At 39.7% G+C, this 24,724-nt stretch overlaps 1 protein-coding gene across 20 annotated transcripts in view; it reads right to left on the bottom strand.

Annotated features, from left to right (window-relative positions):
* FHIT (fragile histidine triad diadenosine triphosphatase) overlaps positions 1 to 24,724 on the bottom strand; it is a 1,508,090-nt gene that overhangs the window by 1,299,484 nt on the left and 183,882 nt on the right. The window lies entirely within an intron of this gene.

Genomic DNA, 24,724 nt, shown 5'->3' with positions numbered 1-24,724 from the left:
GGAGTTCTCACTGGCCTAGGAAGGGAAAATCTGAGCATCAAAAAGGTTAAGAACAGAAATAAATTAAAACATACAAAATATATTTTTAGAATAAACAGGGAGAGGTTCCAAGATAGCCGAATAGGAACAACTCCAGTCTACAGCTCCCAGCTTGAGCAACGCAGAAGACAGGTGATCTCTGCATTTCCAACTGAAGTACCGGGTTCATCTCACTGGGGCTTGTTGGACACTGGGTGCACCCCATGGAGTGTGAGCCAAAGCAGGGCAGGCATCGCCTCACCCAGGCAGCGCAAGGGGTCAGGGAATTCCCTTTCCTAGCCAAGGGAAGCCGTGACAAATGGTACCTGTAAAATCAGAACACTCCCACCCTAATACTGTGCTTTTCCAACGGTCTTAGCAAACGGCACACCAGGAGATTATATCCCGCGCCTAGCTCGGAGGGTCCCACACCCACGAAGCCTTGCTGTCTGTTAGCACAGCAGTCTGAGATCGAACCGCAAAGTGGCAGTGAGGCTGGGGGAGGGGCATCCACCATTGCTGAGGCTTGAGTAGGAAAACAAAGTGGCCCAGAAGCTCAAACTGGGTGGAGCCCACTGCAGCTCAAGGAGGCCTGCCTGCCTCTGTAGACTCCACCTCTGGGGGCAGGGCATAGCTGAACAAAAGGCAGCAGAAACTTCTGCAGACTTAAACGTCCCTGTCTGACAGCTTTGAAGAGAGCAGTGGTTCTCCAAGCATGGAGTTTGACATCTGAGAATGGACAGACTGCCTCTTCAAGTGGGTTCCTGAACCCCGAGTAGCCTAACTGAGAGACAGCTCCCAGAAAGGGCCGACTGACACCTCATACAGCACAGTGCCCCTCTGAGACGAACCTTCCAGAGGAAAGATTAGGCAGCAACATTTGCCTTTCTGCAATATTTGCTGTTCTGCAGCCTCCACAGGTGATACCCAGGCAAACACGGTATGGAGTGGACCTCCAGCAAACTCCAACAGACCTGCAGCTGAGGATCCTAACTGGTAGAAGGAAAACTAACAAACAGAAAGGACATCCACACCAAAACCCCATCTGTACGTCACCATTATCAAAGACCAAAGGTAGATATAAAACCACAAAGATGGGGAGAAACCAGAGTAGAAAAGCTGAAAATTCTAAAAATCAGAGTGCCTCTTCTCCTCCAAAGGAACGCAGCTCCTCGCCAGCAAGGGAACAAAGCGGGATGGAGAATGAATTTGACGAGTTGAGAGAAGAAGGCTTCAGATGATCAGTAATAACAAACTTCTCCAAGCTAAAGGAGGATGTTCGAACCCATCGCAAAGAAGCTACAAACCTAGAAAAAAGATTAGATGAATGGCTAACTAGAATAACCAGTGTAGAGAAGTCCTTAAATGACCTGGTGGAGCTGAAAACCATGGCACAAGGACTACGTGACACATGTACAAGCTTCGGTAGCCGATTCGATCAAGTGGAAGAAAGGGTATCACTAAATGAAGAACAAATGAATGAAATGAAGTGACAAGAGAAGTTTAGAGAAAAAAGAATAAAAAGAAACAAACAAAGGCTCCAAGTAATATGGGACTATATGAAAAGACCAAATCTACATCTGATTGGTGTACCTGAAAGTGACGGGGAGAATGGAACCAAGTTGGAAAACACTCTGCAGGATATTATCCAGGAGAACTTCCCCAATCTAGCAAGGCAGGCCAACATTAACTTTCAGGAAATAGAGAGAACGCCACAAAGATACTCCTCGAGAAGAGCAACTCCAACACACATAATTGTCAGATTCATCAAAGTTGAAATGAAGGAAAAAATGTTAAGGGCAGCCAGAGAGAAAGGTCCGATTACCCACAAAGGGAAGCACATCAGACTAACAGCTGATCTCTCAGCAGAAACTCTACAAGCCAGAAGAGAGTGGGGGCCAATAATCAACATTCTTAAAGAAAAGAATTTTCAACCCAGAATTTCATAACCAGCCAAACTAAGCTTCACAAGTGAAGGAGAAATAAAATCCTTTACAGACAAGCAAATGCTGAGAGATTAAGCCACCACCAGGCCTGCCTTACAAGAGCTCCTGAAGGAAGCACTAAACATGGAAAGGAACAACCAGTACCAGCCACTGCAAAAACATGCCACACTATAAAAACCATCAATACTAGGATGAAACTGCATCAACTAACAAGCCAAATAACCAGCTAACATCAAAATGACAGGATTAAATACACACATAACAATATTAACCTTAAATGTAAATGGGAAAATGCTCCAATTAAAAGACACAGACTGGCAAATTGGATAAACAGTCAAGACCCATCAGTGTGCTGTATTCAGGAAACCCATCTCACGTGCAGAGACACACATAGGCTCAAAATAAAGGAATGGAGGAAGATCTACCAAGCAAATGGAAAACAAACAAACAAAAAAAGCAGGGGTTGCAATCCTAGTCTCTGATAAAACAGACTTTAAACCAACAAAGATCAAAAGAGACAAACAAGGCCATCACATAATGGTAAAGGGATGAATTCAACAAGAAGAGCTAACTATACTAAATATATATGCACCCAATTCAGGAGCACCCAGATTCATAAAGCAAGCCCTTAGAGACCTACAAAGAGACTTAGCCTCCCACACAATAATAATGGGAGACTTTAACACCCCACTGGCAGCATTAGACAGATCAACAAGGCAGAAAGTTAACAAGGATATCCAGGAATTGAACTCAGCTCTGAACCAAGTGGACCTAACAGACATCTACAGAACTCTCCACCCCAAATCAACAGAATATACATTCTTCTCAGCACCACATCATACTTATTCCAAAACTGACCACATAGTTGGAAGTAAAGCACTCCTCAGCAAATGTAAAAGAACAGAAATTATAACAAACTGTCTCTCAGACCACAGTGCAATCAAACTAGAAATCAGGATTAAGAAACTCACTCAAAACCACTCAACTACTTGGAAACTGAACAACCTGCTCCTGAATGACTACTGGGTACGTAATGAAATGAAGGCAGAAATAAAGATGTTCTTTGAAACCAATGAAAACAAAGACACAACATACCAGAATCTCTGGGACACATTCAAAGCAGTGTGTAGAGGGAAAGTTATAGCACTAAATGCCCACAAGAGAAAACAGGAAAAACCTAAAATTGACACCCTATCATTACAATTAAAAGAACTAGAGAAGCAAGAGCAAACAAATTCAAAAGCCAACAGAAGGCAAGAAAAAACTAAGATCAGAGCAGAACTGAAGGAGATAGAGACACAAAAAACCCTTCAAAAAATCAATGAATCCAGGAGCTGGTTTTTTGAAAGCATCAACAAAATTAATAGACCGCTAGCAAAACTAATAAAGAAGAAAAGAGAGAAGAATCAAATAGACACAATAAAAAATGATAAAGGGGATATCGCCACCGATCCCACAGAAATACAAACTACCATCAGAGAGTACTATAAACACCTCTACACAAAGAAACTAGAAAATCTAGAAGAAATGGATAAATTCCTTGACACATACACCCTCCCAAGACTAAACCAAAAAGAAGTTGAATCCCTGAATAGACCAATAACAGGCTCTGAAATTGAGGCAATAATTAATAGCCTAGCAATGAAAAAAAGTCCAGGACCCAGATGGATTCACAGCCAAATTCTACCAGTGGTGCAAAGAGGAGCTTGTACCATTGCTTCTGAAAATCTTCCAATCAATAGAGAAAGTGGGAATCATCCCTAACTCATTTTATGAGGCCAGCATCATCCTGATACCAAAGCCTGGCAGAGACACAACAAAAAAAAGAGACTTTTAGACCAATATCCCTGATGAACATCAATTCAACAATCCTCAATAAAATACTGGCAAACCGTATCCAGCAGCACATCAAAAAGCTTATCCAACTTGATCAAGTTGGCTTCATCCTTGGGATGCAAGGATGGTTCAACATATGCAAATCAATAAACATAATCCATCATATAAACAGGACCAAAGACAAAAACCACATGGTTATCTGACGAGATGCAGAAAAGGCCTTTGACAAAATTCAACAGCCCTTTATGCTAAAAACTCTCAATAAACTAGGTATTGATGGGATGTATCTCAAAATAACAAGAGCTATTTATGACAAACCCACAGCCAATATCATACTGAATGGGCAAAAACTGGAAGCATTCCTTTGAAACCTGGCACAAGACAGGGATGCCCTCTTTCACCACTCCTATTCAACATAGTGTTGGAAGTTCTGGCCAGGGCAATCAGGCAAGAGAAAGAAATAAAGGGTATTCAATTAGGAGAAGAGTAAGTCCAATTCTAGCTATTGGCAGATGACATGATTGTATATTTAGAAAACCCCATCATCTCAGCCCAAAATCTCCTTAAGCTGATAGGCAACTTCAGCAAAGTCTCAGGATACAAAATCAATGTGCAAAAATCACAAGCATTCTTATACACCAATAACAGACAAACAGAGAGCCAAATCATGAGTGAACTCCCATTCACAATTGCTTCAAAGACAATAAAATGCCTAGGAATCCGACTTACAAGATATGTGAAGAACCTCTTCAAGGAGAACTACAAACCACTGCTCAATGAAATAAAAGAGGACACAAACAAATAGAAGAACATTCCATGCTCATGGATAGGAAGAATCAATATTGTGAAAATGGCTATACTGCCCAAGGTAATTTATAGATTCAATGCCATCCCCATCAAGCTACCAGTGACTTTCTTCATAGAATTGGAAAAAACTACTTTAAAGTTCATATGGAACCAAAAAAGAGCCCACATTGCTAAGTCAATCCTAAGCCAAAAGAACAAAGCTAGAGCCATCACACTACCTGACTCAAACTATACTACAAGGCTACCCAAACAGCATGGTGCTGGCACCAAAACAGAGATACAGACTAATGGAGCAGAACAGAGCCCTCAGAAATAATACCACACATCTACAACCATCTGATCTTTGACAAACCTGACAAAAACAAGAAATGGAGAAAGGATTCTCTATTTAATAAATGGTGCTGGGAAAACTGGCTAGCCATATGTAGAAAGCTGAAACTGGATCCCTTCATTACACCTTATGCAAAAGTTAATTCAAGATGGATTAAAGACTTAAATGTTAGACCTAAAACCATAAAAAACCCTAGAAGAAAACCTAGGCAATACCATTCAGGACATAGGCTTGTGCAAGGACTTCATGTCTAAAACACCAAAAGCAATGGTAACAAAAGCCAAAATTGGCAAATGAGATCTAATTAAACTAAAGAGCTTCTGCACAGTAAAAGAAACCACCATCAGAGTGAACAGGCAACCTATAGAATGGGAGAAAATTTTTGCAATCTACCCATCTAACAAAGGGCTAATATATAGAATCTACAAAGAACTTAAACAAATTTACAAGAAAAAAATCAAACAACCCCATCAAAAAGTGGGTGAAGGATATAAACAGACACTTCTTAAAAGAAGACATTTATGCAGCCAACAGACACAGGAAAAAATGCTCATCATCACTGGCCATAAGAGAAATGCAAATCAAAACCACAATGAGATACCATCTCACACCAGTTAGAATGGCAATCATTAAAAAGTCAGGAAACAGCAGGTGCTGGAGAGGATATGGAGAAATAGGAACACTTTTACACTGCTGGTGGGACTGTAAACTAGTTCAACCATTGTGGAAGACAGTGTGGCAATTCCTCAGGGATCCAGAACTAGAAATGCCATTTGACCCAGCCATCCCATTACTGGGTACGTACCCAAAGGATTATAAATCATGCTGCTATAAAGACATATGCACACGTATGTTTATTGTGGCACTATTCACAATAGCAAAGATCTGGAACCAACCCAAATGTCCAACAATGATAGACTGGATTAAGAAAATGTGGCACATATATACCATGGAATACCATGCAGCCATAAAAAAGGATGAGTTCATGTCCTTTGTAGGGACATGGATGAAGCTGGAAATAATCATTTCCAGCAAACTATCACAAGGACAGAAAACCAAACACCACATGTTCTCACTCATAGGTAGGAACTGAACAATGTGATCACTTGGACACAGGGCAGGGGACATCACACACCAGGGCCTGTTGTGGGGTTGGGGGAGTGGGGAGGGATAGCATTAGGAGATATACCTAATGTAAATGACAAGTTAATGGGTGCACCACATCAACATGGCACATGTATACATATGTAACAAAGCTTCACGTTGTGCACATGTACCCTAAAACTTAAAGTATAATTAAAATATATATACATATTTTTTAAATCCATAACTTCATAATGACACATGCATGAAAACTCATGAGATGTTAACGAATGAATGCCTAAGAACTTCTAGTTGGTAACCAATTTTACCAACATACCAATGTTACCAAATGGAAGTTATTAGGCATTCATTCACTAATTAAAAATTAAAATATGATAAACAATTAATTTCCTGCCTATGCGAACTGTATATCAGAGTAACCAAATGGTTGATAAGAAAAAGTTTTTTATAGATCTCCATGTAATAAATGCAGGAGAAATGACACAACTAGAAAACTGCTATTTTGCATCCCCTAATGATATAAGACCTATATCCAGATATAGGAAACTACCATGAGTGGACATAAAACCATCAGTGTAGGCATGATAGGGAACTCGGTAACAGAACAGTCTGACCATACCTGAATGAACTAACTCATGTTACCTTCACTAAAAGGACATATATCATTATTTCCTTCATGCTGTGATGAAATAGGACATACATAGCACCATCTATGAAGTATTCTTGCCTAAAAAATCTCTATAAAATCTAGCCAAGACTCCAGACTAAATACCAGGTTATAGTGGTGATTGGGTTCAGGACACGCTTTCCTAAAATATGACACCTTGGTATTTAAGAAAACAGCAGAAGGGGGAAGGTCACTCTCACCTTCTGCCCTTCTCTCCTGAAGCAGGTCATGAACCAACGGAAGGATTTTTTTGAGCATCCCCTGGAGCAGGTCATAAGACCATTTTAGAGGTGCCCTCCTTATACATGGAGGAAAGGAACATCCTTACCTCTGAAGACACAGGGACACAGAGAAGAAGCTGAACAAACAGGCCTTGCTAAATTCCCTCCCCCAGTTTATTACCATTAGATCACACTCCCAATCATATGGCCAATCATACTTCACCTCTTCCCACTCTTCATCAAACCTAGCATAAAAAGTACACAGGTTTAACCACTTCTTTGGGCCTTCATTTCCTTATGAAGGCTCCCATGTCACATGAAACTTATATTAAATAAATCGGTTTGCTTTTCTCTTGTTAATCTATCTTTTGTTATAGTGGCTTCCATCATAAAACTAGGATGGGAATAAAAGATATTTCTTTTCCCATACAGAGAAATAAATTAAACACTGCCACAAAAAAGCAAACAGCCATCTTCAAAATATAGAGCAAGTGATCCAGTTTCTCTCACAAATCAAAGATACTGAGAGGAAGGGGATACGAGGACTAATTAAAAATAAAGGAGACAAGCAACATAACAATTCAATGCAATGTGTGAATCTTTTTTGGATTCTGACTTGAACAAAACCATCAACAAAAGAACAATTAGGGAAATGCAAATATGGACTGGATATTAGAAAATATTAAGGAATTATTAATTTCATTAAATGTGATGATGGCATGGAATTTAAATAAAGGAGGTAAGGCCCTTATCAGTTAGAGATACCTACTGAAGAATTTTCAGGTGACAAGACATGATATCCAGCATATGCTTTAATGCGCTCAAGCAAAAGAAAAGAAAGAACGAAAAAATAAAATGGGGACAGAGGAAGTAAGATTGGCAAGATATTGATAATTATTAAAGCTGGATGATGCATGCATGGGTGTTCATTATGCTATTAGTTCTACATTTGTGTATATTTGAAATTTTCCAAGATACATTTTTTAAGGCACAAGATAGGAGTCAGACATTGGTTGGACCAGCTCTTTCACTTCCAGCTAGGAGAAATTGGACAGATCACTACAGCCTGCACATTGCCCTCCTTTGTGTCATCAAGTGCGCAGATATTTCTTCTAAGAATGCTCCAATACTATTCCTTGGATTTTCTTCCAAGCCATAGACACCCATTTTGTGAATTTTGATGTTTCCCTTTCAATACTCATATAGGTGCAGACAAACAACAGTTGTCCCAACTGCTACCAATCTGAAGTGATTATAAGTGACTATCAATTATGACATATATCCCAATTTCAAAGATTAAAATGTGAAAAAAAATGTGCGTTAAAAAAATCTATGAAGAAAGAGACCTGGAGATGAAGTTATAATGAAAATGTCTATGACAATGAGATTTTCTGAATAACTACAAGGCATCTCCTGCTTTGGCTCCATAAGTACCACTATCTCTGTTTGTTTGTTGTTTGTTTGTTTATTTGTTTATTTGTTTGTTTTTGAGACAGGGTCTCACTCCCTCATCCAGACTGGAGTGCAGTGGCAGGCACTCCCCAGGCTCAAATGATCCTTCCACCTCAGCCTCCCAAATAGCTGGGTCTACAGGCATGCGCCACCACACCTGGCTAATTTTTGTATTTTTGGTAGAGACAAGGCTTTACCATGTTACCCAGGCTGATCTCGAGCTCCTGGCCTCAAGCCATCTGCTCACCTCAGCCTCCCAAAGTTCTGGGATTACAGGCTTGAGACACCACCCCTGGCTTCTTGGGTTATTTTGGCTGACATATCTCACTGGCTAAAATACTTCCATTTTTCTAGAAGCTACAGCAACTACCACTAGGTTGGCAAATGACAGGCCCTGGAAATGTTTCTGATAGATGTTTGTTGCATGAATAATAAATATGCAAATTTTAAGCCAAAAAAGAAATATAACACATGCAAAGAGATGTGGGGAGTCTCATGACCTTCTGTATAAAGTTCTGGAAGTTAATTTTGGAAACTCTATCAAGAAGTTGTGTGTGACTATTTTTCCAAAGTAGAGTCAAAATTCATGAGGCAGGGCGAAAGTTACACTGCATCTAATGATGAGTAAGAATGCACATCTGCTCCCTGGAGCTGCTCTCTATACACATGTTCTAGTAATTTCCACACACCATCAGAAGATAGAAGATGAAGAAAACCAGTAAAGATATAATCTTTGAGAAAAGACTTTTGTTGGAGCCTAAACATAAACTTTTCCTTCAAGTCCATGTCCTGAGAGAGCTTTGTAAAGGTGTGACCTAAATGAGGCTACCACTGAATTTTGTTTCCCAATATCCCTCAGAGAGGCTATAAGGCATATACAAATTCTACTTAAAAACAAATCATGGTAAACATTTATTAAATTTTATTATGCACCAAGTACCACACTCGTGTTCTTCCCAGGACTTCCAAAGTTGGCTGAACCCTGATGCAGTAACTCTGCAGATGTACCTGTAACATCTCAACTAATCCTAGCAGCAACCCTGCAAAGAATAGTACCATCTTACTTATATTTTCAGGATAGAGAGTATGACCTTTAGAAAGACTTGGTAACTGGCCCAAGTTCGACAGCCAGTAAAGAGCATATCCAGGACTCACACATGGCTATGAAAAACCAGTGCTTGGGGCTTGTGTTTTGCACCTAAATACACAAGTGTTAAACGAATGAACTGTGAGAGAGGATCAGGATTGTTCCTGCCAACCACACCCACCCCCAATCTAGCGCCGATCAATACTTTTACAAAGTGCAATGAAAATGAATCACTGCGGAATAAAGGCATTCAAAGTAAAAGTCAAAAGTTGTTATTGGAGTCAACAGACAAATTTACTCTGTTAAATTGCCCACGAGTTTCTAAATCCTTACTCTCAATTTCTATGCTTATTTTGTTGCATACTGGCACCAGGACAAGGATCACCCTTTGAGTAGTGCTGCACTACATTCTATTGTTAGATCCATGCTTAGAATGAACACATTTATAATAAGATTCCAAGATCCCTCCACCTATTGAGAGGCTGGTAATTCTTTTAGATGTTAATTAATCTATTATTTTTTTAAATGAAGATGATTTTTAGCATTTTCTTCTCTCCTATAAAGATTCATCAAGATATCAGATATAGGTTCCAAAGTCAACAAAAATAAAGAACTTTTGAAATTTTCTGCTGCTGTATGATACAACTGCTATGGTATTTTGATAAATATTAACAGAAAAATGTGAAACTCTGAAATATGTTTCCTTGCCAAGGGAACAATGAATAACAATGAAACCAGGGAATGAGGACTAGAAGCACCAGGTGCCCCTGCCTCCCATCCACTGCAGGGAAGGACTCTCTTCCAAATCCACCCTGAAAAGTGAGTGGCTGTTGGGAAACTAAAAAATGTACTTAAGAGATCTCAAATATATGGTGACACATGGAATTCTTCAACCTGCCATGCCTCTTGAGAAGTTCTCAGGTAAATAACAAGAATGATGCCCACAATACGTTTACATATACAAAAAAATATGTCCTGGAAAGAAAAAGAGGATGGGAGAAGAAGTTAATGATTCTTGGGGCTTTTTAAAAAAATTGTGTTCGGCCGGGTGTGGTGGTTCACACCTGTAATCCCAACACTTTGGGAGGCCGAGGCAGGTGGATCACCTGAGGTCAGGAGTTCGAGACCAGCCTCACCAACATGAAGAAACCCCATCTCTACTAAAAATACAAAATTAGCCGGGTGTGGTGGCACATGCCTGTAATCCCAGCTACTCAAGAGGCTGAGGCAGGAGAATCACTTGAACCCAGGAGGCAGAGGTTGCAGTGAGCCTAGATCGTGCCATTGCACTCCAGCAACCTGGGCAACAAGAGCAAAACTCCACCTCAAAAAAAAAAAAAATTGTGTTCAAAGTTTCAAGTTAATTTTTTTTAAGTCACCATAGCTCATATGGCCTTGGTATGAGTTGATGGGTCAAACCCATAGCTTCTCCGGCTACTCAAGAAATTAGTAAAGGAGGGCAAGGAAAGGCACAATATGGAAGAGAGAAATTACTAGACAAGAGTCAGCAATCTGGAGCAAACCCAATCTAAAGGAAACAATTAGAAACTGGCACAGGTCCCAAATCAATAAGCAGAGGTGACTGTGGGCAGTGAGCATAATGGCTGGGTAATGAAAACTAAAATGCAGGTAAGCAAGCACTGGGAAAGGAGCAGCTGATGAGAGGGTCATCTGTCCAGAGGCTGGAAGAGACCTGTCTGAACAGGCTCTCACAGCCCAGCTAGTCCCTGATGTCACAACCTGTGTGAATAAACAGCACTGGTGTGGTATCCCCAAACTTCATAAGAAATGAAGTCTTCACGGCTCACCTTGTCAAGGCCAGAGAACAATCCCAACAGGAAAAACACTTCTTACAGATTATGCAGTGGATTCAAAGAGCACTGGAACTGTATTTCCCATTAGCTCTAATGGAGGTTGTGCTAATAAATTCCCCAGCTCTGGGCTGAACAGGTGTAATTTAGTAATGTAGCTATAATTGAGCGATGTCAACTCAATACAATTTGTAACGTTTTTGTAACAAATTATCTCTTTTTTTTTTTCAGAAAAAAAGGCATCTGTGATTCCGTGTGATAAATTACTTTAAAAGGGTGACATACAGTGCTAATGATAAAGATCTTTAATTGATAGAAATGTTAATAGTAGCATCAGCTAAGAATTATCTTAGCTGATTCTTTATACACAGTAACCTTTTAAACATAACAAGCTTTCGTTTTTGACCAACAAATGTTTTTGATTTGTGACTCATGGTTTTCAGATATTTCTGTATTTCATCAATATAATTATTCTACTAGAGAGGTTCTGTATAAACCCTGCAATTTAGCCATTCCCTTCCCTGCACAGTTCCCAAGCCAGATCTAGACATTTCTACCTCTGTGCCTAAGAGAACGCTGGTCTCCTGGTCTGGATGGACAGCTGTCTCCTCCTCTTCCATATACCTAAGAATGACCTGTTGGCCCAGTCAAAACCCTCCTTCTATGAAGCTTTCCAGACCTATAGCCAAGATTACTCTTTCACACCCTATACCCCTGGGACACTTTGGGATCCCTCTATTACGTTCTTACATTTCAGACCCCCTTGTACATGCTATTCCTCTGCTGCTCTCCCTGGTTAGGGCCCACTCATCCTTGGGGTTTCAGTTCAACATTGTACCTCAAGGAGAACCTTCCCTGCCTTGGAACAGGGCACATTACACATGCATTTTCATACCTCTGCATTCCTTTCCTTTGTTGTACTAACCACGGTTGTTGTTAGTATCTTTTTTTTGTTTGTTTGTTTTTCAGAAAAAAAGGCATCTGTGATGCCTCTCTTTTCCAGTAGGGTAGGCTTTAGACAAGGTCTGTGTTGAGTTTTCCTAAATCTAGTAGCAAGGACATGATGCTCCATATCTGAAGAAAGAATGCATGGATGAATGAATGAGCAAACACTATCTCTCTCTGTCTCTCCCTACCTCTATCTGTCCCCTCCACTAAACTGTGAACTCAATACAGTGCTCATTGCAGCCACAATAATGCCTAATTAGGGTCTCGTCCATAATAGAGATGAGAAAAACTCAGTTGAACTAAATTTAATTTCTCCTATTGTAGTGTTAACATCAGGTTAGTCATAGAGAATTCAGTTCCCAAAGCTTATAGTGTTTTTCACCATATGCTATCCACTGACCCTCATCAAGCTCCAACCATGTGCTAGCCCCTCTGCAGGATACTGTGGGAGAGAAGTGAATGATATTTAGAACCAAGTACTCTACAGTTTCTGGGTGATTCCCATGTATAACCACATTTCTGCATTCATGCAACATACTGGGGGAATTCAAGGTTAATCAAACACAGATGGTGTCCTCAAGGAGCTCAGGATCTGGGAGAAGAGATAAAAATGAAGAAAAAATATCATGAGGTGGAATCCATGAGTGACATAAAATGGGTCCCAATACATATTCTAGGTGTTCTAATGAGGGACAGAGAAAATGTAGGCTTAAGTGGCGGTATTTTTTTTTAAGTTTTATTTTTAATTTTTGTGGATAAATAGTGTATATATTTATGGGTTGCATGAGATATTTTGATATAGGCATGCAATGCGTAATAATCACATCAGGGTAGGGTATCCATCACCTCAAGCATTTATCCTTTGAGTTACAAATAATTAAACTCTTTTAGTTATTCTAAAATGTACAAATAAATTGTTTTTCACTCTAGTCACCCTGTTGTGTTAGAAAATACTAAGTCTTATTTATTCTTTCCTACTATTTTTTGTATCCATTAACCTTTCAGTGGGGACAGTTTTTAAAATGAGTCTTTACCTGTTGGGTGGGATGGCTCACGCTTGTAATCCCAGCTCTCAGGGAGGCAGAGGCGGGAGGATAGCTTGAGCCCAGGAGTTTCAGACCTGCCTGAGAAATATAGCAAGACACCATTCTCCACAAAAAGGGAAAAAAATGAGTCTTTACCCAGGTGAAGATTGGGATTAGGGACACAGCCAAAAGGAAGCGAGGTTGAAGTGCAAGGGTGTTTATTCCTTGGTTCAATAGATTTTTATCACCTACTGTGTGAGGCATAAATAAACCTAAGTCCATTCTCAATGCAGCTTACATTCTAATTGTGGAGACAGGTGAAAGCAAACAAACAGCAATGCCAGGTAATAATGAGTGCTCTGAAAAACAGGGCAGAGTAAGGAGCGAAGCTGATGAGAGTGCTACCCCAGACAAGGTGGTCAGGGGATGCCTTTCCATGTCAATGACACTGAACAATGACTTGAATGAAGAGAAAGAGTGAGCCATGTAACATGCCTTGGGAAGTGCATTCCCAGCAAAGAGAACAGCAATCCTCTCCACAGAAGGACAGATGACCCACATCTTTTTCAAACTGGGGTTTCTTAGCATATTCTTAGGGATCTGAATATTCTTGATGAGACTTTTTATTTTTGGTTTTATTTAGATAATACTCACTTAAAATAGTTCAAGTGTATTCTGCATCAGCTACATAGCACCTAAAATACGGGTACCAGCACAAAAGTTTTGTGCCTCCTTTACGTTTGCATTTATAATTGTGGTGGTATCAGGTATTGCTGTTTCAATTGTCACAAGCAAAAGATAAACAAACTTTCTACTTAAATAATGTGTTTGTGCCTCATGATCTCAGAGTAGGGGTGGAGTACATATGAATTGTCCCAGTAGTAGCAGCTGGAAGTGTTAGGGAAATTGAGTCATCACACAGCCAAGGCTAATACAAACATGACAAGCTATGTAGAACTTTGACATAACAGACATCCCATATTGATACTTCCAGAGATGATTATGTTTAAACAAATAATATCATTCATCTTGTTAATGCAATATTCCTCATTTGAATTTAGTTTTGTCATTTTGATTGCATGTAATTTGTAAATGTGTTATGGTTTCATATTTGTCTAAAAACCACACAAAGAAATTCATACCTAGTTTTGTATTTTCATGTGTTTCAATAATCCAATAACAAAAACATTAAGTCAACATTGGGGGTTCATAAGACTTTTTTTTCCCTTGGAATGGCATCCATATGTTACTCAAGGTTGGTCACGGGGAAAGCTGGTGGTGGAAAAGGCCTTTGTTTTCCAGAACCATCACCAAGTGATAGCTCTGGATGGTTTCCAATGAAACACACAGTAAGTACAGGAAAGAAGGGAGATGAATATCTTTGGTAGGAAAAAAAAATCACAAATGAGATATACCTAATGGCTTTAACTTTTATTATTCTCTAAACACCAAGGAACATAAAGGCCATAAATTATGTTACATGTTGGTTAATTCTCCTTCAGAACACCCAGGCCATTGGAATATTAAATGTGGAAAGTATGTGGCGGGGGTGAGAGAGGGTGAAGAAGCTATAATGAAAGGTTCACTGCATTCGGGTGGCAGATTAAACACAGAGCCAAATGAAGAGTCAAGCGTCACTAAAAATGCAAAACAAATCCAGCTAAATTATTTCACCTGCAAGGAAAAGTTTTTCTCACAACACAAGACTGTTCTATGCCAATAAATGTAAACAGGAGCTAAGACGACTATCTGAAAAGCTCAGGCAGTTTGTGAGAAAGGCTCCTTGGGTCACAGAACCTTCCAAAACTTCTCACTGTAGCAGCTGAGAGCTGGCATCTGAAATCAAACTGAATAGAGTTCAAGAATCACCTCTAACAGACATTAGCTCTGAGACCTAGCAAATTCTTTAATATCACAGAAAAAAAAAAAGATAAAACAATACCTACATTACAAAGTTGTTGAAAGGATTCACTGAGATAATCCTCATAGACCACTTAGAACACTGCCTGGCACGTAATAAGTTCTCCATAAACGTGAGCCATGAGTTTTATGATGCTATAGGTCTATGATTATATATATAAGCATGAGTCTCCACATATGGCACAACAGACTGCTCTACTCAACTCTACAGCCCTGGATGATGTCTCCACATTTTACATATTCCATGATAGTTTCCAATAATTTATATACATGTAAAGTATATTTGAGATGGTCCTTAACATAACATCATTCTCATTCATTCCCCTCCCCAATATAGTTCCTAAGGAGGAAAGATATGAATAGTGCTATGGTTTGGATTTGTGTCCTCGCCTAAATCTCATGTCAAATTGTAATCTTCAGTGTTGGAGGAGGGGCCTGGTGGGATGTGATTGAATCATGGGGGCAGACTTTCTCCTTGCTGTTCTCGCAATAGTGAGTGAGATCTGGTTGTTTAAAAGTGTGTAGCACTTCCCCCTTCAGTCTCTTTCTCCTACTCCCACCATTAAGAGGTGCCTCCTTCCTCTTCATCTTCTACCTGAGGCCTCCCCAGCCATGCTTCCTGTACAGACTGTGGAATGTGAGTCAATTAAACCTCCTTTCTTTATAAATTTCTCAGTTTCAGGTAGTTCTTTATAGCAATGCAAGAACACACAAATGCAGATGGGTCTACAGAAAGAGCATAACCCAACAACCTTACATGGTAGGTATCATTATTGTCCCTATTTTACAAATAAACAATGTCCAGAGAAGAGGATGGACTTGCTCAAGGCCATACAGCTCATAAATGATGCAGCCAGGATTTGAGGTCAAGTAGTCCCAGTCTAGAATCTACCTTCTTAATCACCACACGACTCTACTCCTCCAAACGTGTGTCCTTACTCTGAGTCCAGTAAAGAGGAACTCTGGGAACTGCTGGTCACATAATTGTTTATTCCTCCAGATTCCCCAATGTCTGGCCTTAGAAAATGAGGATGTTTCACTCCCAACTAAGCATTTCCCTAAGCTACTATTTGTTACGCTGTTAGCTAAGATAGAGAGTCAATTTTCAAATCATCCATTTGAACAGTTACAGTAACTTTGGTAAATGAAACAATTTGAAAACACTGTCCAACATTTTACACAGTATCCCATCAACCACAGCTAACTAAAGTAATTCACATGTGAATTTTATTCTCAAAAAAAAGTGTATGCTTTGCTTTTGAGAGATAATGAAAGCCATTTAATTCCATGTGGATTTTTTTTTGGTTTTTCCTTTTTTTTTTTTTTTTTTTTTTGCCAGAAAGCAGTGAGATAAATTGGATACCCATAAACTGAAGAAAATCTGTTAATTTGGGGTGCCTGGTTACACCTATTCTTGTGCTTTTTAAAAAGAGAGTCTGCCAAAGTTTGTTCTCTTCTTAAATTACCTCATCTAAGCAGTATTTTCATTTGTAAATAATGGCCACATATTCTCTTTAAAGTAGGAGGAAACGGAGATCTTAAATGTTTCAAGGAAACTTCAGGTCCCTCAAACCTCCTTCAAAGAAAACAACTGATGATTGTCTTTGAGGCAAGGAGACACTAGTCATCAGGCCATCAAGGGCAGGGAACAACCTGAACACTTTGCAGCTCTGCACTACAGGTCCTCAATGTTATTCTTGCATTAGTCCATTCTTGCATTGCTATAAAGTTCATTCAATGCCATCTGGTTATAACACTGATAGAAAATAAATTGATTCCCAGTGGGGCCCCTGTCTATGTGGGGTCTGAACATTCTCCCCATGCTTGCATGAGTTTTCTCTGGCCAGTCAAGTTTTCTCCCACATCCCAAAGATGAACATGGTAGGTGAACTGGCATGTCTACGTGGTCCCCCTCTGAGTGAGTACGAGTGTGTTTGTGTAGGTGGGTAGGTGAGTGGGTCCTGCAATGGGATGATGTCCTGTCCAGGGTGAGTTCCCACCTTGCACCCTGAGCTGCTGGGACATGCTGCAGCCATCCGAGACCCTCAACTGGAATATAAATAATTATCTTACTTGTTTTTATTACTCTTTCTTAAATGTATATATAGTTTGCATAGATTTCAATGTAAAATATTCAGAGTGTTTTGGTCTATTTAGAAGTTTGATGGTATAGTTGTGACCAGAAATATGCCATAGGAACTTAACTCTTATTTATATCAATTAGTCTATGGTGAAATTGGTTATATGTTGCTTTGCTTTATGTCCCAGTTTCCAGGAACCTATCAATGGCATTAAGTAAGGACTTACTGTACTTTACTATAGCTGAACAGGCTGCCACCCAAAACCATAATGAGCTACCATGACGACAGTCAATCAGGAGACATATCTGTGTTTCAGAGAAGAAAGCCAGCAGCTTTCTGGGAAAAAGCACACAGGGAAACTCCCCTAAGCTGGAGCTATTTCCTAGCAGTAACTTGCTGCTGCAGTTTAGCCCTGTCATCTGTGTGTACTCCTCATTAAGTACCACATTATGGGCCATCATATCTTCTCCAGCTGCAAGTAAAGGCAATGTCCTGGAATTGCCCTATGGCCCAAATGTGTGACTAATGACTGAGACTTTGGCTTCTTGCTTGATGTTTGGCCTTCAGTATTACATGAACCTGCTCTGAAAGACACAACACTGTCACAGATGTATGCGGACAGATTAAGCTCCAGATGGAAGGCTGTCAATGTCAATCAGTCACTGTTCTTACAGCCCAGCTGGCTTTTCATCTAAGCAACCACAGAGGATGATTCTGCAGCACTAGTTCCTTAGCTCAATTAAGTCTTAGGATTGGAGGTCAAGTTACCCTGGTTTCCTAAGCATTCTCTACCAAATGATTGTTTTTGCCTCACTCCTACTGATTCATTTATAGTAGCTTCTTTTGATGCATGCATCCTTGAGCATGTCTTCCCATTTCCAAGTGACTTGTTTCACTATTCTGCAGAATGTTCCAACCCTTTGATGAACTATACATAATTGTCGAATCAGCTGTCCCACAAAGAGATAAAATCTGAATTAAATACACGACTTATTGTCAGGAGAGAACAGATAAGGTGAAGAATTAGAAAACTAGCTGGGAAGAAGTGAGATGATTGAAGTTTATGAAATATTTAGAAGGCTATTGAACACCTTCCCATTTTCCCCCCTCCTTTGAGTCTCCCAATCTGCTAGTTTCAGTCAGTTGGTTTTATGTTCCTGTTGTGATATATGTTTAGTTCAAGGCTGTGGACTTTGTGCCTTGGTTACAGGTAAGTGCCTCTGTGTTTCTCATCTTTATCTATCCAGTCACTTGTCTCCTCTCAAAGTTTCACTTTTTAAATATATATATGTTATTTAATATCAAAAGAATATCTTCACCTTTCATAAATTCCTAACCCTAGACTCTGGATGCCTAGGGTAAATTTTTAATTCTATTTTATTTATTTTAATTAAATTTAAATTACAATTTGTTTTAATTAAATTTAACTTAAATATCTAATTCTACTTTTATTTATTTATTTAATTCTATTTTTAAGTCTATGGACTTGCTTGAACACACAGCTCACCAATGATGCAGGCAGGATTCAAGTCCAGGCAAATCATGGCTCTAGAGCTTGTGTTCTTAACTTCCACATGACATTGTCACTCAGGGGGATTATTGTAACTCCCTACATTTCCATTCCAAACTCTCAAATGTAAAATAATAATTATAAGGTACATGTTATTGCAAAACATGTATAAAAGCATATAAATCAAAGATTACATTTTGCCTCCTCTTCTTCTTCCCATCCCTCTACCCTCATATCCACACAATTTCATTCCCTGAGGGAGCCTATATTAATAATTTGGCATGTACATTTTTGCATACAGACATATATTTTTCTAAGTTTCTATAATACATACTGTTCTGTCACATGTTTGACATCTTTTCATGTCAATTCATAGAGATCTACACCACGCTTGTTAATGGCTGCAGAGTAATTTCAATGTATAGACATATAATACTATATTGAACCTCTTTAGCTACTTGGTCAAATATATCTACAGAATACGTTACTAGACATTTCAAGGAATTTCTATGTCAAAACATTTCAAATAGTTAATAGTTCCAAACTTCCCAATCCAAGTTTAATATTTTTATTTATATCCACAACAGGGCATCCCCCTGGTTTTGCCCATACTGCTTATTATCCTAACCAACTGATTGATATTTTTAGTTTAATTATTTAAAAAATGAGGTTATAATGAGGTCCCTAAGAGTCCCTTAACCTAATTTACTAGGATCTACTTGATCTGGAGAGTAAAATAAAGCAACTACCCAATCTCAAAATATCCTTTTGCCTCTCCCAAATGACTCTTCTGGAATCATTTATATGCTGACCTCCATATAATTTATTGGATTTATATGATCTTGTATCTCTAGATTGAGTTACAAATGGATGAATCTCTTGAAACCTAGACCAAAAAATAAGAATAGAATAAAAAAAGAGTTTTTGGTATGGAAACTGTGACTCTCCAAAGTCAGTAGAGACATTGAGAATGGTTTCCCATGTCCCCAGGCATAAACTAAAATATCCACTGCTTTTGGACAGTATAAATGCAGAATGTGCCCCAGATGAATAGAAATGAGCAAATCTTGAGTGCAGAACTGAATTTCTTGGAGCTGTATTGGTTACCTGGAGCCATAAATTAAATGGATCTGATTCTATCTCTTAAAGGAATAGAAAAAAAATTATTCCAGGTGATTACTGCTCCTCAAGCATGTGGTCACTCAAAGGACCTTCTTCTAGCTCCACGGGATAAATAGTTGCTGTTCATCAGCTCGGTGCACTGAAGATGCTGTGCTATGCATTCCAAATGGCGCCTTGGAGGACTAACTGATATCATTAACACAGACTCATAGAGATGTCATCATTTTCTTCTTCATCATCTTCATCAAGATTAGTTTTAAGTGTTGGGAGGCTGAGATGGGTAGATCACGAGGTCAGGAGATCGAGACCATCCTGGCTAGCACGGTGAAACCTGGTCTCTACTAAAAATACAAAAAATTAGCCGGGTGTGGTGGTGGGCGCCTGTAGTCCCAGCTACTCGGGAGGCTGAGGCAGGAGAATGGCGTGAACCTGGGAGGCGGAGCTTGCAATGAGCCGAGACCGTGCCACTGCACTCCAGCCTGGGTGACAGAGCGAGACTCCGTCTCAACAAAACAAAACAAAACAAAACAAAACAAAACAAAACAAAAAAGATTAGTTTTAAGTGAACCATGTACTAGTTCTCAAATCAACCACATGGGGTAGGTTCCATTATTATTTAATTCTGCAGATGTGAATACAAGGCCACAAGTTCGTAAGTGATACTGCCAGGGCTCAAACCACTTATGTATTATGTCAAAAGCCATGCTCTTAACCATTGCACTACACTCCCTTCTACAGGCATAAAATTTTAAAAATATATACCAGAAGAGCAAAACAATCCCAAGTATGGGAAGGATGAAAGAGAAGGGTGGCAGTTGGCACAGTGGAGCATAATGGGCCAGTCTGACTGTAAGACTCCTGTTTCATAATGTCTGCATGTCACTAGACATGCAGGATCTAGACCAAGGTTCACAAACACAAATGAATATGGGGGCCAAGACGTTAACATACATGAGTAAAGAGGACCAAATGCATGACAGAAAGAGTGGTGAAGAATGTGGTAAACTGAAACACATGCCCCAAGGGAAGAAGGCAATACTCTCATGTGTGTATGTGGTTCAAATGTTGCCAAATCAATGAATTTTTTTAACAGAAGAAGAAAAATCCAATTTTAATGCAAAATGTTTCTATTTCCAAATTATGATTTCAATGTCATGTTTAAAAACACTTTGAGGATGACTTAGTTCCCTCTGACCTCCACACATAAGCATTAACATGGACAGAAGTATAGCAGCACTGTGAGGTGCTTTCCCAGCAGCCATCGGTCCTTCATCCTTGCTAACACACCTTGATCTTTCTCAGGTACCTGCAGGTGGTAATGTGTCCAGGGAAGATAGGCCTTACTGTCAGCATAAGAGGCTGAAACGTACTGGTCTCAGCCAGTGAAGGTAACTGAATACTTCATTGACATTGACTGGTCTGGGATGGGATGCATGTGTGACTCAGTTCTAGCCAAAGAGAAATCGAAAGATATCTGCTAAGAGACTTTAAGGAAAGATTTTCTTTCTTGAAATAGAGAGAGAGAGGCCCACCACGAGATGGCCCTTTTTGCTCCCTTCCCTCCTATCCTGTGTTGAATGTTAATCCGGGACACTGTGGTGTTGAAAGCTCTGGCAGCCATTTTGTGGCATGAGGTAACAAGTCTAAGGATTAAGGCCAATACACTGCCAATGGTGGAATGAAAGCATGAAAGGAGCTTGGATCCTTGTTTAGCAGCCAAATCAACACTGAGACTACTTATTTTGAGGTTTCTTATATAGGAAACAGTAAATCTCCTTGTGTTTTATCGTACTATTAGTTAGGTGTTCTGTTAGTTCATACTAAATACATTCTAATGAAGGATCTCACTTTCAACCTTACTTCAGAGTTCTAGCTTTTTGTTTACAGCATCCTTCATGCAGGAAAACTTCAAGTTTACACAGTTAGAGTGTGCAACTAGATGTGAGATAAGGCTCTGCCACTTTAGAACGCCCACACGCTGCTTCAAAAATTTAAATTATGCTGTTAGCTTTTCAAGATGGATGAAATCCTTTACAGGATCATATAGCAAGGACTAAATTGCTCTCACAGTTGCCAGGCAACTGTGTATATGCTGCCTAGAGACAAAAATTCATGACCCTTGACTCCGCAAAGGAGAGTCTTTACCCACAACTGATATGCATGTGCCCAAGTCTAACACTTCCATCCAGCAAAGGTCATGGTGTACATCTGGGCTAGCCAACATCCCAAGCTCATTATACTGCCAACTTATATCATTCTTGATCACACCATAAATTACGATTTCTGCATGCAAATCCAAACGACAGAGCAGAGAGTGTCCTGGGGCATAATTCCCTGTCCTTTGGCCTGTCTCATTATATAGACTGATTGGGTACCATCCAGGCAAACAAAAAAAACACATGAAGGTTCCTATTAGCCTGAAGAATCACTGTCAGGTAAACACAGTTTTGTAAACAGCTTCCAATATTCAAGGAAAGTTTGAGTTTTCACAGTGAGTAATGTGATCAACTTTAATAATGTCTCAAGGGACTTCTATCTCATGAGTCATTTTAAACACACACACACACACACACACACACACACACAGGCTAAGATGTGCTCATCATTCTATTAGAAAGGAAATCTCAAAATGCAAATATAGATGGTGTGTTCACATTTACATTTCATAATGATCTAAGTGTTTTGTTTTTACATGTGAATTTCATAATACTTTAAATCACAGAATCATGGTATATAAAAATCAAAAGTGACCCTGAGATCAAGAAGGTCCAATCCAAGAGAAATTAAGGGGCACAGCTGCTTAGGGGTGAACACAGAATCCAAGTTGCTGGACTCTCAGTCTACTGCCCTTCCCCAAAACTAACATGCTTGTCCCTCAGGCAATCAACCCTTAATCATTGTGATGATAAACATCAGGGACAACTTAATTTCAACTTGACAATAAATCAAACTCTCCATGTAGCCATTAGTTGCTGTGCTAGTCAGAAAAAGGTTAAGTTGAATGTGAACCACTCTTTTACTACCTCCCACCTCAAAAAAAAAATGAACAGAAGCTTGAATATACAAGCTTTTATTCTCTCATTTAACAAGTTTGGAGATCAGTAGTCTAGTGCTGACACGGCAGTTCTACAGACCCATTACAGACCTAGATGCCTTCAACTTACTGTATCTCCATTCCTAGAGGGTGACTGTCTTAGTCTGCTTTGTGCCGCTATAACAGGACCTGAGACTAGGTAATTTATAAACAACAGAGATTTATTAGCTCACAATTCTGGAGTCTGGGAAGCCCAAGATCAAGGGCCCACATCTTGTGAAAGCCTTCTTGCTGTGTTACACATGGAAGAAGGCACCACATGATAAGAAAGAGCACGCAAAGGAGCAAGAAGTGACTAAACTCACTTTGATAACAAACCCACTCTTGCAGTAGTGAACCCACTCCCATAATAATGACATTAATTCATTCATGGGGGTAGATCCTCCATGCTCTAATCACCTCTTAAACAACCCACTTCTCAACACTGTTGCATTGAGGAATTAAGTTTCCAAAACATAAACTCTGGGGGACACATTCAAAACATAGCATTCATCTTCTTAACACAGCCAAAAAGGCCAGGCATGGTGCCTCACACCTATAATCCCAGCACTTTGGGAGGCCGAGGTGGGTGGATCACCTGAGGTCAGGAATTTGAAACCAGTCTGACCAGCATAGTGAAACCCCATCTCTACTAAAAATACAAAAAATTAGCCTTGCGTGGTGGCACACACCTGTAGTCCCAGCTACTCAGGAAGCTGAGGCAGGAGAATTGCTTGAACCTAGGAGGCAGAGGTTGCAGTGAGCTGAGATTGTGCCATTTGACTCCAGCCTGGGCAACAAGAGCAAAGCTCTGTCTCAAAAAAACAAAAACAAACAAACAAACAAAAAAACAGCCAAAAGTAATTAATGAGCCGTTATGTCTGCACCCCAGTTGGCAGCAAGGAGGAAGCTATAATGCATCTTCTATTTAAGGATTCTCCTAGTTAGTGTACCCCTGAAAGCAAAGCCTAAGACAAGGACCAACAGCATAGGTTTGGGTAGATTATTTGGATGGTGATCTCGGAAAATTTAAATGAAAGAGATGAGACAGTAAAAACTGGAAGGAAAAAGGAAACAGAATGTGTTATCAACACCTGGGGGGCTATGTGAGGAGCTGTGTAGAATGTACCCACAACTGTCCATCTGATAGAAGGCTGTGGCAACCCACCAATTGGTTGAGCATTGCCTGTAGTGCTGTTACTTCCCCAGCCATGCGTGTGCATGGGCTGGGAAGCCTTCTTTTGTTTTTGAGTAAGGCCTAAACCAGAATAGTAGATGTACAGCACAGCAGAACTTGAGGACCCTGGCAGCACATGACAGCATCTGCCACAGCTGCAATGAAATTAGGTGGGGATAGGGAATGTGGCATTGTGCACCTGCTACAAGAAAATGTCCAGAAAGTTGCTCATAAAGTTTCTTATTATCTCTATGCATCAGGAGTCCCCAAGACAATCCTTAGACTCAATGATTCACTAAAAGACTCCCAGAACCCAGAAAAACTATGTACTCATGGTTATGGTTTGTTACAGAGAAAGGACACAGATTAAAATCAGCAAAGTAAAAAGGTATATAGAAAAGAATTCAGGAGAAAACAGGCACAAGCTTACAGTGTCCTCTACCAGTAAAGTCACACAGCTGGTTCTTAATTGTCCCAGCAACTATGTATGACAACATGTATAAAGTATTGCCAACCCAAGAGGCTCACCTGAGCCTTGGTGTCCATGATTTTTATTGGGAGTCAGTCACATAGACATGGACTTCCTAC

The sequence above is a fragment of the Pongo pygmaeus genome, chromosome 2 (assembly GCF_028885625.2).
Source record: "Pongo pygmaeus isolate AG05252 chromosome 2, NHGRI_mPonPyg2-v2.0_pri, whole genome shotgun sequence".
NCBI lineage: Eukaryota > Metazoa > Chordata > Mammalia > Primates > Hominidae > Pongo > Pongo pygmaeus.
This window is presented reverse-complemented; position numbering and strand designations above follow the sequence as displayed.